This window comes from Enhydra lutris, unplaced genomic scaffold (genome assembly GCF_002288905.1).
Source record: "Enhydra lutris kenyoni isolate GAN:26980312 unplaced genomic scaffold, ASM228890v2 scaffoldscaffold1, whole genome shotgun sequence".
In the NCBI taxonomy this organism is placed as follows: domain Eukaryota; kingdom Metazoa; phylum Chordata; class Mammalia; order Carnivora; family Mustelidae; genus Enhydra; species Enhydra lutris.
The window spans coordinates 107,138,839-107,152,409 of record NW_019154085.1 but is presented as its reverse complement, the minus strand read 5'-3'; positions in this window follow the sequence as shown (position 1 = coordinate 107,152,409).

The window sequence follows — 13,571 nt, the reverse complement described above, 5'->3', positions numbered from 1 at the left end:
GAAAGCAGAATAATGGTTGCTAGGGGCTGGAAGAATGGGAAATGGGCAGTCATTGCTTAATAGGTACAGTAGTCCCCAATTACCTGTAGTTTCATTTTCTGTGGTTTCATTGTCTGCCATCAAGTCCAGAAGCAGATAATCCTCCTTCCAATGTATTTTCAGAAGGTCAGTTGTAGCCTAGGATGATTTCACAATGCCTACATCAATCATTCATCTCACTTCATCTCATCACATGGGCATTTTATCATGTCACATCATCACAAGAGAAAGGGTGAGTACAGTACTGTAAAATACTTTGAAAGGTAGAAATATCACATTCACATAATTTTTATTAAAACATATTATTTTAGTTGTTCAGTTATTAGTTATCTTCATTGATCTCTTACTATGCCTAATCTATGAATTAACCTTTCTCATAGATTTGTATACATAGGAAAAAAAAAAACATAGTATATATAGGGTTTGGTACTATCGGCATTTTCAGGACTCTACTGGGGGTCTTGGAATGTATCCCCAGGGGTAAGGGAACATTGGTTCCATAGGGTTTCTCTTTGGTGTTATAGAAACTTTTTTTGGAATTGGAAAAATTGTTAATGAACTAAATGCCACTGAACGTTACAGTGGTTTTTATGTTATATGAATCTTAAAATAAATAAATAAATAGGTTGATTCCATTTTGTTTTCAAATTATTTGAATTTTCTGTGCACTGAATTCTCAGTTATGTTAACTTAATTGATAATAAATGCTAATTTTTTAAAGAAGATTTGTTGATTTATTTGTCAGAGAGAGAAACTGAGCAAGCAGCGGGAGTGGTAGGAAGAGGGAGAGGGAGAAGCAGGCTACTGGCTGAGCAAGGAGCCCTAGGTGGAACTTGATTCCAGGATGCGGGGATCATGACCTGAGCTGAAGGCAGATGCTTAACCAACTAAGCCACCCAGGCTCCCTAAACGCTAATTTTAATAGATTTCTGAATGGCGAATCATCTTGCATGCCTGGAATAATCCCACTCAATTATGATATTTTATATTCATGAGTGGATTTCATTTGCTGATATTGGCTAAAAGTTCGTCATTATATTGATAGATTTGTCATTTTATTCATCATCACATTGATGATTGTAGATTTCCATTTCTCCTTTTTTTAACTCTATTTATATATGTATGTATATTATGATAAAGATATGGAACAAATATGCATGTGTCTATATGATAGACATACATATAGACATACATTATACACAGGTGCAATGTTTATACCATGAAATACACATATCTTAAGCATAGAGTTGAATCAGTTTTGAGAAATACATAAACCTATTATAAATTTGTTATAATATCTGCAATATTGCTATGTTTTTTATCTTAAGACATCACCCAGCTGGTCCATATTTTGATATACAGGTGCAACAAATCTTCACTTTTAAAAGGTCAATACCCTGTGTATAAACACTGTAGTGCCTATTATTTTTAACACTGGACAAAGGATTTCAAAAGAAGCACATTTCCCCAATGTGTGTTATAAACCTTGCTTCCCCATAGACCCCCTTTTAACTTGCTTCTCTGAATGTCATAAGAAGCCTGAAATAGCCCTGTGACAGGTTCAGCTTCTGGTTTGAGTAGTATAATTTATTGAGTCTAGTGGTGAAAACATTTCTCCCTGGGGTTAATAAAACATCTACCTAAACACAGCACAGATGCATAGGGACTGGGAAAAAATTCATTCTGAGAATAGGTCAATAGATGTAGTGGAGAGATATCTTTCCCTTGGCTCTTAATTCCATTACTTTCTTCATGGGCCCATCTATCTCTGCTATGTATGGCCTGCTCAACCAGAGCTATTGTGCAATTTAGAAGACAACATGTCCTAAAACAATGGGAGCTGTTAGTTTGATTTTCACTTGGCACTATAGCTGCATGTTCAATAAACAATGTTAATTTTCCAGAAGACTAACATGATGATAATGATAAAAAAAAAAAATCAAACTCTAAGCCAAGCACCATTTCAAGAACTTTACATATGTTAATTTATTTAATCTTCACAATAACCTTGTATATAGTATCATTGTCATTTTCTCTTGCAGATAAAGAAAAGAAGATTCAGAGAGGTGAAACAAGTTATCTGGGCTACATACTTTTAAGTGTTAGGTTAGCTTATAAGGCTGAGTTAAGAGTTAAGAGCTTAAAAGGCTGAGGATCTGAATCCAAGTAATCTATATCCAAAAGGAGGCTTTTAACCACTACTCTTTTCCTCCTTCTCTATTCTGTAATAATATCAAGGACTTCTAAGGGGATTAGTACATTGTTTTCCTTAAATGTGATGTGGAATCCTTTGTTCAAAGCAAGGTTGTATAGGATATGTACAAAGAATAAGTGCTGATAGACTATAATGTGTAGGGGAAAGTTGTTCAAATACTGTCTGGACCTGCAGGATCCATCAGGCCATTTTTCTTTTAATGTATTTCTTCAGCCTAATAGTGTCATATGACCAAACTCAACTCTGTGGTTTGATGCACAACATATAGAGTGATTATATACTTATTATCTAATTTTACTTTTGGGGGGAAGATTAATAACTATCCTGAAGCATTGAGTTTAACCCATGTCTGTAGTATTCAAACTGAGACATAAGGTTATTCCAACCAGAAAGCACCTGATTCATGATAGGAGTTTCAGATGACAGTCATCTTGAGTCAAAATGGCAGCTCTTCCAGTATCACCATAAGTCAATATCAAGCTATCAATATCACTTTCTGTGTTCCTCATAGAACAGTTTTACTTAGGAGGAATCTCCTTACTTCAAAACCATAGGGAGTCTTCTTTGAATCTTCTATCAGGCTTGAGATGGTCATCACAGATGACCAGAGATCCTCTCTATCATCCATCAGAGTCTATGGACTAAGTATGCTGTACCACTGGAGAACACTGTCACACTGGAGAATATTCTTGGACAATTCTCAAAAATGGCAACTTTCTGAATTGCCATTTGAAAGATTTAGTGCAAAACACATAACTGCCATGCTGCTTCCAAAATCCAAATAAACCATCAGATGTTTTAAAGGTAGGATTCATCTTTTTGTCCCTTTAGGGAGAATTTTACAACATGCTATAGACCATGGAACCCCTAGAAATCCTCCTGTGGAAGTTAAGTGAGGTAAATCTTAGCATTTCAATTTCAGTGCTAAAAAATGACATTGGAGAAAGTTAAATGTTTCACTCTTTGTCAAGAAATTCAGAAGATAAAGATTCACCATCTCACACAGTACAATAGATGTAATTTATTTTGCACCCATTATATACCAGATAAAATAGCAACAATTTATGTGCATTTTAATGATAAAGTAAATTATACTTGTATACTTTAAAGATACATGTATACTTCACTTATATACTTCAAAAAGTAAAGAAATGAGTATCTGAGACACTAAATAATTTTTCATTGTGACATTGGAAAGTTCTATTATTAGAAGTTCCATCCAGCATTATATAAATCTGATGTTTCTAGCCTTTAAATATTGCTGCTTTAAGTAGCTATGTGAGTTCAATTATTTGTCTGTTTCTACAATGTTTAGATATGTTTTTGAACAAAAATTGTTTGGGTACACCAATCATTTGATTTCCAGCCACAAGTTCTACTTCATCAATTTAGAGCAGAAAGTCTAATCAAAGTAGCCAATAAAAGACATTTTAAAAGATTTTATTTATTTATTTGAGAGAGAGAGAGCATAAGCAAGGTGAGAGGCAGAGGGAAAAGCCAACTCCCCCCAGTCAGAGAGCCTCATAAGCAACTGGATCCTGGACTCCAGGATCATGACCTAAGCTGGAGGCAGACACTTAACTGACTGAGCCGCCCAGGCGCCCCACCAATAAAAGACTTTTAATTCAAACGTTGAAATTTTTTTAAAGATTTTATTTATTTATTTGACAGATGGAGATCACAGAGAAGCAGGCAGAGAGAGAGGAGGAAGCAGGCTCCCTGATGAGCAGAGAGCCTGATGTGGGGCTTGATCCCAGCACCCCAGGATCATGACTTGAGCCAAAAGCCGAGGCTTTAACCCACTGAGCCACCCAGGCGCCCCTCAAATGTCAAATTTTAATCAAGAGAAAAATAAGTATCTATGAATCCTTACTGCCATAAAACTAAAAATAAATAAATACACCGGAGAGAAAAAACTCTTACAGAGAAAGAAGACTCTCCTTACAGTCGAGTCAAATTACTGGGTGGCTCAGTGGGTTAAGCCTCTGCCTTCGGCTCAGGTCATGATCTCAGCGTCCTGGGATCAAGCCCTGCATCGGGCTCTCTGCTCAGTGGGGAGCTTGCTTCCCTCTCTCTCTGCCTGCCTCTCTGCCTACTTGTGATCTCTCTGTCAAATAAATAAATAAAATCTTTTTAAAAAATTAATAAATGTAGAAAAGTGAAAAGTGGGGACTCACCATTAGGTAAACATGAAGTAAAAACTGTGAAAGATGGCCCATTGATGGCTGCTAAAATTTAAGAGGGCAAGTTCATGAAAACACAAGATTGGTAGTCTTGAAGAATCTCCCTCAAGAGATTGATTAACTATAAAGGGAATTATAAATTACTTTGCGATGGAGAAACATGATATATACCAGGCTAAATAAGTGATCATCATAAACCTTACTGGTAATGATATATACCAACATCATTAATCCCTTGATAAGATGCACTGAGAAGGATGTCATATTCCTGCCAAAAGTACATGAACACATTAAAATCAGTACTACTCAAAAGTGTCAAGGTCATGAAAAACAAGGAGAAACCAAATTATTGTTATTGATCAGAAGACACAAAGAATAAATAAGAATGAAGTACCATGTGGGATCTTGGATATGATCCAGAGTAGAAAAAGTTTATTTAAATAATTGGTAAACATTTAAAAAAAGTGTTCAGTATATAGTATTGTGTTCATGTTACTTGCCCCCTGATAACCACTGTATCATTATATAAGATGTTTTCATTAGTGGAGCAGGTGACACATATAAGAGAATTATTTATACGAAACTGTCAAATATTCTGTAAGTTTAAAATAAGTTCAAAAAATTAGTTTAAAAATGTCATCTCTAAAAAAATTGCTGTGCATATATAGAGATGCAATATGATGTCCAATTTGGAGAATCATGTTTGTAATATGCCTGCCTTCTAGGCATGTATTGATCATCAAGCATCCATGTTCTCATTTAATTCTCCAACTGTCCCTATATGATAAGCACTACTATTCCCTCATTTGAAAGATGACAAGGTTGAGCCTGGAAGTGTTTACATGGCTTATAAATATCAAGAGTTAAGTTTTACTTTATATATTTTTCTATTCCAGAAATTATTTGTTTGTTTGTTTGTTTTTAACTGTACCATTTTGCCTAATGATCATCAGTGCTTATAGACGGACTGAATCAGATTAGGGACATCTGGTTGGCTCAGTCAGTAGAGCATGAGATTCTTGATCTCAGGGTCATGAGTTCAAGCCCCATGTTGGGCATTGAACTTACTTAGAGAAAGGAAGGAAGGAAGGAAGGAAGGAAGGAAGGGAGAAAGGGAAAAGAAAGACTGCATCAGATTCAAATAGTAATTTCTAAAAATATTTTGAAAGTACATAATAAATGAACACATTCTAGAATATAATCACAGAGCTTAACTTTAATATTTGATACATTGCCTCCACACTTTGTCTGTTTCAGATGTTTGTTTAACTAATGTTTCTGCCTCCATCCTGGAACTATTAAATCAGAAATATTCTCAAATGAAGCTTGGGAATGGGTACTTGAAATAAGCATCTGGGGAGAAAAATGTCTACACTAATATGTAAGAACTAATGTTATAATTGATTGTTGTCCAGATTTGTTCTCTTGAGCTAAATTTATTTCCTTTATAAAAACTGGCTCTCTGTCTTCATATGAACCCCTGCACCAAATTCCACAATGCTTAATAACAAGAGTAGTTTTGAGGGGCACCTGGGTGGCTCAGAGGGCTAAGTCTCTGCCTTTGGCTCAGGTCATGATCCCAGAGTCCTGGGATCAAGCCCCCCATTGGGCTCTCTGCTCAGCAGGGAGCCTGCTTCCTCCTCTCTCTCTGCCTGCCTCTCTGCCTACTTGTGATCTCTCTGTCAAATAAATAAATAAAATCTTAAAAAAAAAAAAGAGTAGTTTTGAAACATGGATAGTCTTCTGCCCATTGCATCTCATCTTGTATAGCATTTCCAGAACTGTAGATGAACAACTTGCTACAGAATTCAGGTTTCACCTTCTGTTTACAGATAATGATTTTCTCCCAAAACTTTACCCTAAAACATTTTGGGGACTGCCTTTAATTTCCTTTATCTTTTTCTGCCCATTCTGAGCAAATACCTCATGAGATTCAGGCCTTTCTATGGAACTATATCACACTACAACACTGAGGAATTTCATGACAAGGCTTAAATGGGACCTAGACACTAACTGTATGTGTACCATGTCATTTGGAAGTGACTAAAGCAATGCAGACACCCTTAATGAATGAATTCTAACAGAATATTTTAGTCCATATTTTTTACTGTGCCTGTGGAAGATTAACAAAAAGGAAAATACTTGTTTATGTTCTTATATTATATCAAGCACTACACTAGGAAAAAAATATATAGATGATGACAATAGTGATAAATTATAGATAATTCTACCCTAACAACACTTCACATACCTCATTGTGGAATCAGTAAGTCTAGGACAATATTTTGTACCGAACATTATTTTTCATTTTACTATATTTTCATTTTGTTTAAATATCTATTTATTATATTTTGAAAGAAAGAGAGAGAGAGAAAGAGAGAGAGAGCACCTGGTAAGGAAGGGCAGGGAGAGGGAGGGAGAATCTCAAACTGACTCCCCACTAACTGGAACTTGAGTCAGAGCTCTATCTCTAGACCCTGAGACCGCAACCCGAGCTGAGACCAAGCCAAATGCATAACTGATTGCACCACCCATGTGCTCCTTGAATATTATTTTTAAAGGCAACTCAAACTTGAATTGTCCTGAAAATTAAATAAATACAAGTTAGTTTATCACAGTTGTCTAACTTCATTTTAAATAGTTAACAACATAAAGCTAATGAACTGTATTGCTTTCTTCACCTGGTTTGAAAGAACTATGACCAAAGGAAAATAAATGCTTTTAAACTGACACACTGGGCAGATAAAGAAGATTTGGTGTCCTGTTAGACTGCTAACTGTCTGTCTTCAGCTCAGGTCATGATCCTGGGGTCCTAAGATTGATCTCCTCAGTGGGGAGTCTGCTTATCTTTCTCTTTCTATCTTTTCCCTCCCTGCTCAGGCTCTCTCTCACTCTCAAATAAATAAATAAAAACCTTTAAAAATAATGATAATAATAAATACTGTGAAAATAGAGAAAACTTCCATTCAAAAAGAACTCTTCAGTACTACCACTCATCACAGCTTACAAAGTCCAACAGGAAGAAGAAATATTTCTTCTGAACCCAGTAAGCAAGGTGCCCTCTTCTGCAGCCAATGTAAACCTGCCACCACTTCAACTCGTTTTCCTCCAGTAAACTTGTGTTCAAAACATCCTTTCCAAACCATCTCCTTTTTACTATAAAAAATATGTTCTCCTATTTTATTCTCCAGAGTTGCCCATGGTTCACCATAGTTTGCTTGTCCCAAACTGCAATTCCTTTACTGAATCAATTCATTTGCTGCTTGATAGCCTTTGTTGTTTAAATTTCACATTTGAAATCACTCTCAATGTGAACGGCCTAAATGCTCCCATGAAATGACACAGGGTTTCAGATTGAACAAAACTACAGGACCAGTCCATATGTTGTCTACAAGAGACCCATTTGGAACCTAAGGATACATCAAGACTGAAAGTGAAGGGATGAAGAAGCATCTTTCATGCCAATGGGCCTCAAAAGAAACCTGGGGTAGCTATTCTCATATCAGATAAATTAGATTTTAAACTAAAGACTGTAGTCAGAGATAGAGAATGACACTACATCATTCTTAAAGTCCCATACATTTATCCTCCAAGAAGATCTAACAATTGTAAATATTTATGCCCCCAATACAGGAGCAGCCAACTACATAAGACAACTGTTAATCAAGATAAAGAGTCATATTGATATGAATACATTAGTAGTAGGGGATCTTAACATACCACTCTCAGTAATAGACAGATGATCCAAGCAGAAATCAATAAAGAACAAGAGCATTGATTGACACATTGGACCAGATGGACCTCATAGATATATATAGAACACTCCACCCTAAAACAACAGAATACTCATTCTTCTCAAGTGCGCATGGAACTTTCTCCAGAATAGACCACATACTGGATCACAAATCAGGGCTCAACCAATACCGAAAGACTGAGATTATTCTCTGCATATTCTCAGACAACAATACTTTGAAACCTGAGCTCAACCATAAGAAAAATTTGGAAGGAATTCAAACACTTGGAAGCTAAAGACCGCCTTGCTTAAGAACATTTGGATCAACCAGGAAATCAAAGAAGAACTTAAACAATTCATGGAAACCAATGAGAATGAAGACACTTCGATCCAAAACCTATGAGTTATGGCAAAGGCAGTCCTAAAGAAGAAATACATAGCCAGCCAAGCCTCCCTCAAAAAAATTAAAAAATCCAGAATACACCAGCTGTCTTTACAGCTGAGAATCAACTGAGAACTGGAGAATCAACGACAAATTAAGCCAAGCCCACACACAAGAAGTTAAGCGACCTAGATGAAATGGATGCATTCCTGGAAGCATATAAACTTCCAAAACTGAATGAGGAAGAAATTGACAACCTGAATGGACCAATATCTAGTAATGAGATTGAAGCAGTGATCAAAAAACTTCCAAAAAACAAGAGCCCAGGACCTGAGGGATTCCCTGGAGAATTCTACCAAACACTCAAAGAAGAAATAATACCTATTCTCCTAAAGCTGTTTCAAAAACTAGAAACAGAAGGAAAACTTCCAGATTCTTTTTATGAAGCCAGCATTACCTTGATACCCAAACCATGCAAAGACCCCATCAAAAAGGAGAATTTCAGACCTATATCCCTGATGAATATGGATGCTTAGATTCTCAACAAGATCCTAGCTAATAGGATCCAACAGTACATTAAAAAGATTATCCACCATGACCAGGTGGGATTTATCCATGGGATACAAAGGTGGTTCAACATTCACAAATCAATGAATGTGATAGAACAATCAACAAGAGGAGAGAGAAGAACCACATGGTCCTCTCAATTGATGAAGAAAAAGCATTTGACAAGATACAGCATCGTTCCTAAAACGATTCAAAGTATAGGGATAGAGAGAATATTCTCAACTTCATAAGATCTATCTATGAAAAACACACAGTGAATATCATCCACAATGGCAAAAAGCTGATAGCTTTCCCTTTGAGATCAGGGACATGACAAGGATGTCCACTCTCACCACTGTTGTTCAACATAGTACTAGAAGTCCTAGCAACAGCAATCAGACAACAAAAAGAAATAAAAGGTATTCAAATTGGCAATGAAGAAGTCAAACTCTCTCTCTTCACAGATGACATGATACTTTATGTGGAAAAACTAAAAGACTCCACCCCCAAACTACTAGAACTCATACAGCAATTCAGTAATGTGGCAGATTACAAAATCAATGTACAAAAATCAGTAGCATTCTTATACACTAACAATGAAAATATAGAAAGGGAAATTAGAGAATCAATTCCATTTACTATAGCACCAAGAATCATAAGATACCTGGGAATAAACCTAACCAAAGAGGTAAAGGATCTGCACTCAAGGAACTATAGAACACTCATGAAAGAAATTGAAGAAGACATAAAAAGATGGAAGATGACACCATACTCATGGATCAGAAAAATAAACATTGGTAAAATGTCTGTACTGCCTAGAGCAACCTACACTTTCAGTGCCATCCCAATTAAAATTTCAATGGCATTTTTCAAAGAACTGGAACAAACAATCCTAAAATTTGTATGAAACCAGAGAAGAACCTGAATTGCTAAGGAAATGTTGAAAAAAAACAAAAAAACAAAAAAACTGGATGCATTATGTTGCCTAGTTTTAAGCTTTACTACAAAGCTGTGATCACCAAGACAGCATGGTACTGGAACAAAAACAGACACATAGACCAGTGGAAGAAAGTAGAGAGCCCATATATGGGCCCTCAACTCTATGGTCAAATAATCTTTGACAAAGCAAGAAAAAATATACAGTGGAAAAAAGACAGTCTCTTCAATAAATTGTACTGGGAAAACTGGACAGCTATGTGTAGAAGAAAGAAACTCAATGATTCTCTTATACCATACACAAAGATAAACTTGAAATAAAAGGCCTCAACATGAGGCAGAAATCTATCAAAATCCTACAGGAAAACATAGGCAGTAACTTCTTTGACATCGGCCTCAGCAACTTCTTTCAAGATATGTCTCCAAAGGCAAAGGAAACAAAAGTGAAAATGAACTTGTGGGACTTCATCAAGATCAAAGACTTCTGCACAGCAAAGGAAACAGTCAACAAAACAAAGAGGAAATCCACGGAATGGGAAACGATATTCACAAATGACACTACAGACAAAGGGCTGATATCCAAGATCCATAAAGAACACCTCACACTCAACACACACAAAACAGATAATCATGTCAAAAAATGGGCAGAAGACATGAACAGACACTTCTCCAAAGAAGACATACAAATGGCTAACAGCCACATGAAGAAATGGTCATCATCATTAGCTATCAAGGAGATTCAAATCAAAACCACATTGAGATATCACCTTACACCAGTTAGAATGGCCAAAATCAACAAGACAAGAAACAAGTGTTAGAGAGGATGTGGAGAAAGGGGAACCATCTTACACTGTTGGTGGGAATGCAAGTTGGGGCAGCCACTTTGGAAAACAGTGTGGAGATTCCTTAAGAACTTAAAAATAGAGCTACCCTATGACCCTGCAATTGCACTGCTGGGTATTTACCCCAAAGATACAGATGTAGTGAAAAGAAGGGCCATCTGTACCCCAATGTTTATAGCAGCAATGGCCATGGTCACCAAACTGTGGAAAGAAGCAAGATGCCCTTCAAAGGATGAATGGATAAAGAAGATATTGTCCATATATACAAAGGAGTATTATGCCTCCATCAGAAAGGATGAATACCCAACTTTTGTATCCACATGGATGGGACTAGTGGAGATTATGCTAAGTGAAATAAGTCAAGCAGAAGAGAGTCAGTGTCATATGGTTTCAGTTACTTGTGCAGCATAAGGAATAACATGGAGTACATTGGGAGATGGAGAGGAGAAGTGATATGGGAGAACTCAAAGGGGAAGACAAACCATGAGAGAGTGTGGACTCTGAGAAACAAACTGATGGTTTCAGAGGAGAGGTGGGTGGGAGGTTGGATGAGCCTGGTCGTGGGTATTATGGAGGGCATGTATTGTATGGAGCATTGGGTGTGGTGCATGAACAATGAATTTTGGAACACTGAAAAGAAATAAAATAAAGTAAAAAAAAATGAATTTCACATTTGATATTACATGGTGTCAGAAGTAGGATCTGAAGGGAACAAACCCCTGAGAAACTAGCAACCCCCAGAATCATGTGCAGTATGAACACAAGCCCCTTGTGTTCTTTGTTTCCTGAATCATCTTCTTTCTTAGGTTCAGTAGGTTTTCTCTCAGATTTGAGTTCTTTCTTTTTGGTTAAGCTCTCTGACTTTATTCAGAATCTGTCATCCTGAAGTCATTGTCCTTTTTGTGGGTACTCATTTGTTTTATGAACCCATGTTCTTTTTTTTCAGCTTCTTATATTTTTTTATTATGAAATATTGTGGGCAGTTGGAAGGTTGAAGAAAATACTATAATAAACATTTATGTCAATACCAGCTAGGATGAAGAAATGTTAATAACTTGCCATAACGAATTCAAATTTTACTTCCCCTCTCAATTGTTCCTTCTTGATCTAGCAAGTACAGGATTATAGGTAAAGCAAAGACCCATTTATTCCTCCACCCTCCCTATCCAGAAGTAACCCCAGTTCTGAACTTGCTATATAGTCCTTAGTCTTAAAGTAAGGGATTCCAATCCTGTAAATTCTCTCAGGAGGACCCTCCTCTGGGACTCCAGTCAGTTTTATGTTAAAACAAACAAACAAACAAACAAACAAACAAAAAAACAATAAACTATGGTCTCTCCTCATGTGCATTCTTAACTAAATGGATCAAGTTAACCAAAGATAATTTAGAATTCCAATGGCCATTATGGGAAACTTTCAGACTCCTCAAACTTGTTTTTCTTGGAACCAAATTGGAAGACTGGCTCTAAAATTAAACAGACTGAATGGGATGCCTATTTTAATTGGTACTTGGAGGGTTCCAAATGCATGCAAGACTCTAAAAATTGCTTCTAAATTGACCAAGTATTCCTGGACTGTTTCCTGGACTGTTTTTCTTTACCTTTTAAAGTAACCTGCCTAAAGACAAAAAACAAAAACAAGAAACCTGGGTTTTGTCAAAATAATTTCTTGTGTTTGCTGTCATTATCAAGTCTTTGATTACTTAAGTAAACTGAGCCATCTCAATATTAAGAGTTAAGTCTTGCTCAGAACTATACGGCTTTCTATATTTGCTTTTAACATCTTCTATTGTCACCATAGTTAAATGGGTAACAAAGTATTGATTCACTGTGAGCAATAATATTATTTAACTCACTGTTTTATTTTTTTAATTTTTTTAAATTTTATTTATTTATTTGACAGACAGAGATCACAAGTAGGCAGAGAGACAGACAGAGAGCTAGGCAGAGAGAGAGGAAGGGAAGCAGGCTCCCAGCCAAGCAGAGAGCCCGATGCGGGGCTCGATTCCAGGACCCTGGGATCATGACCTGAGCTGAAGGCAGAGGCTTTAACCTACTGAGCCACCCAGGCACCCCTAACTCACTGTTTTAAAACCTTCTTATATTTTGGACAAACTTCTCCAAATCAATATCTTTTTTTTTTTTTTTTAAAGATTTTATTTATTTCTTTGACAGAGACAGATCACAAGTAGGCAGAGAGGCAGGGAGAGAGAGAGGAGGAAGCAGGCTCCCCACTGAGCAGAGAGCCCGATGTGGGGCTCAATCCCAGGACCCTGGGATCATGACCTGAGCCAAAGGCAGAGGCTTTAACCCACTGAGCCACCCAGGCACCTCTCCAAATCAATTTCTAAATAAATCTTTTTGACCATGAACTAATTCTGAGGTTTTTAAAAAGGTCTTGGAGCATCTCTAAGGATTTGTTCTCTCTCCTTTTAACAAAGATGTTAAATTAATTAGTCTTATTGGATATGTTAAGTTACATGGGAAACAGTATCATAAATGATGATAATCTTTCTGAGATATACTCTAATAGTGAATGCTATTAATGTAAATATTCTGAAAATTATATAAAATCCAAGGAAATTTGATATGCCTTGGTATAATGTTACTAGTCATAATTCTAATTATTACCTTAAAATGTTGCATGTTACAGAAATCATCAGATTTCCCTGTCAATTTCTTTGCAATAAACTCTC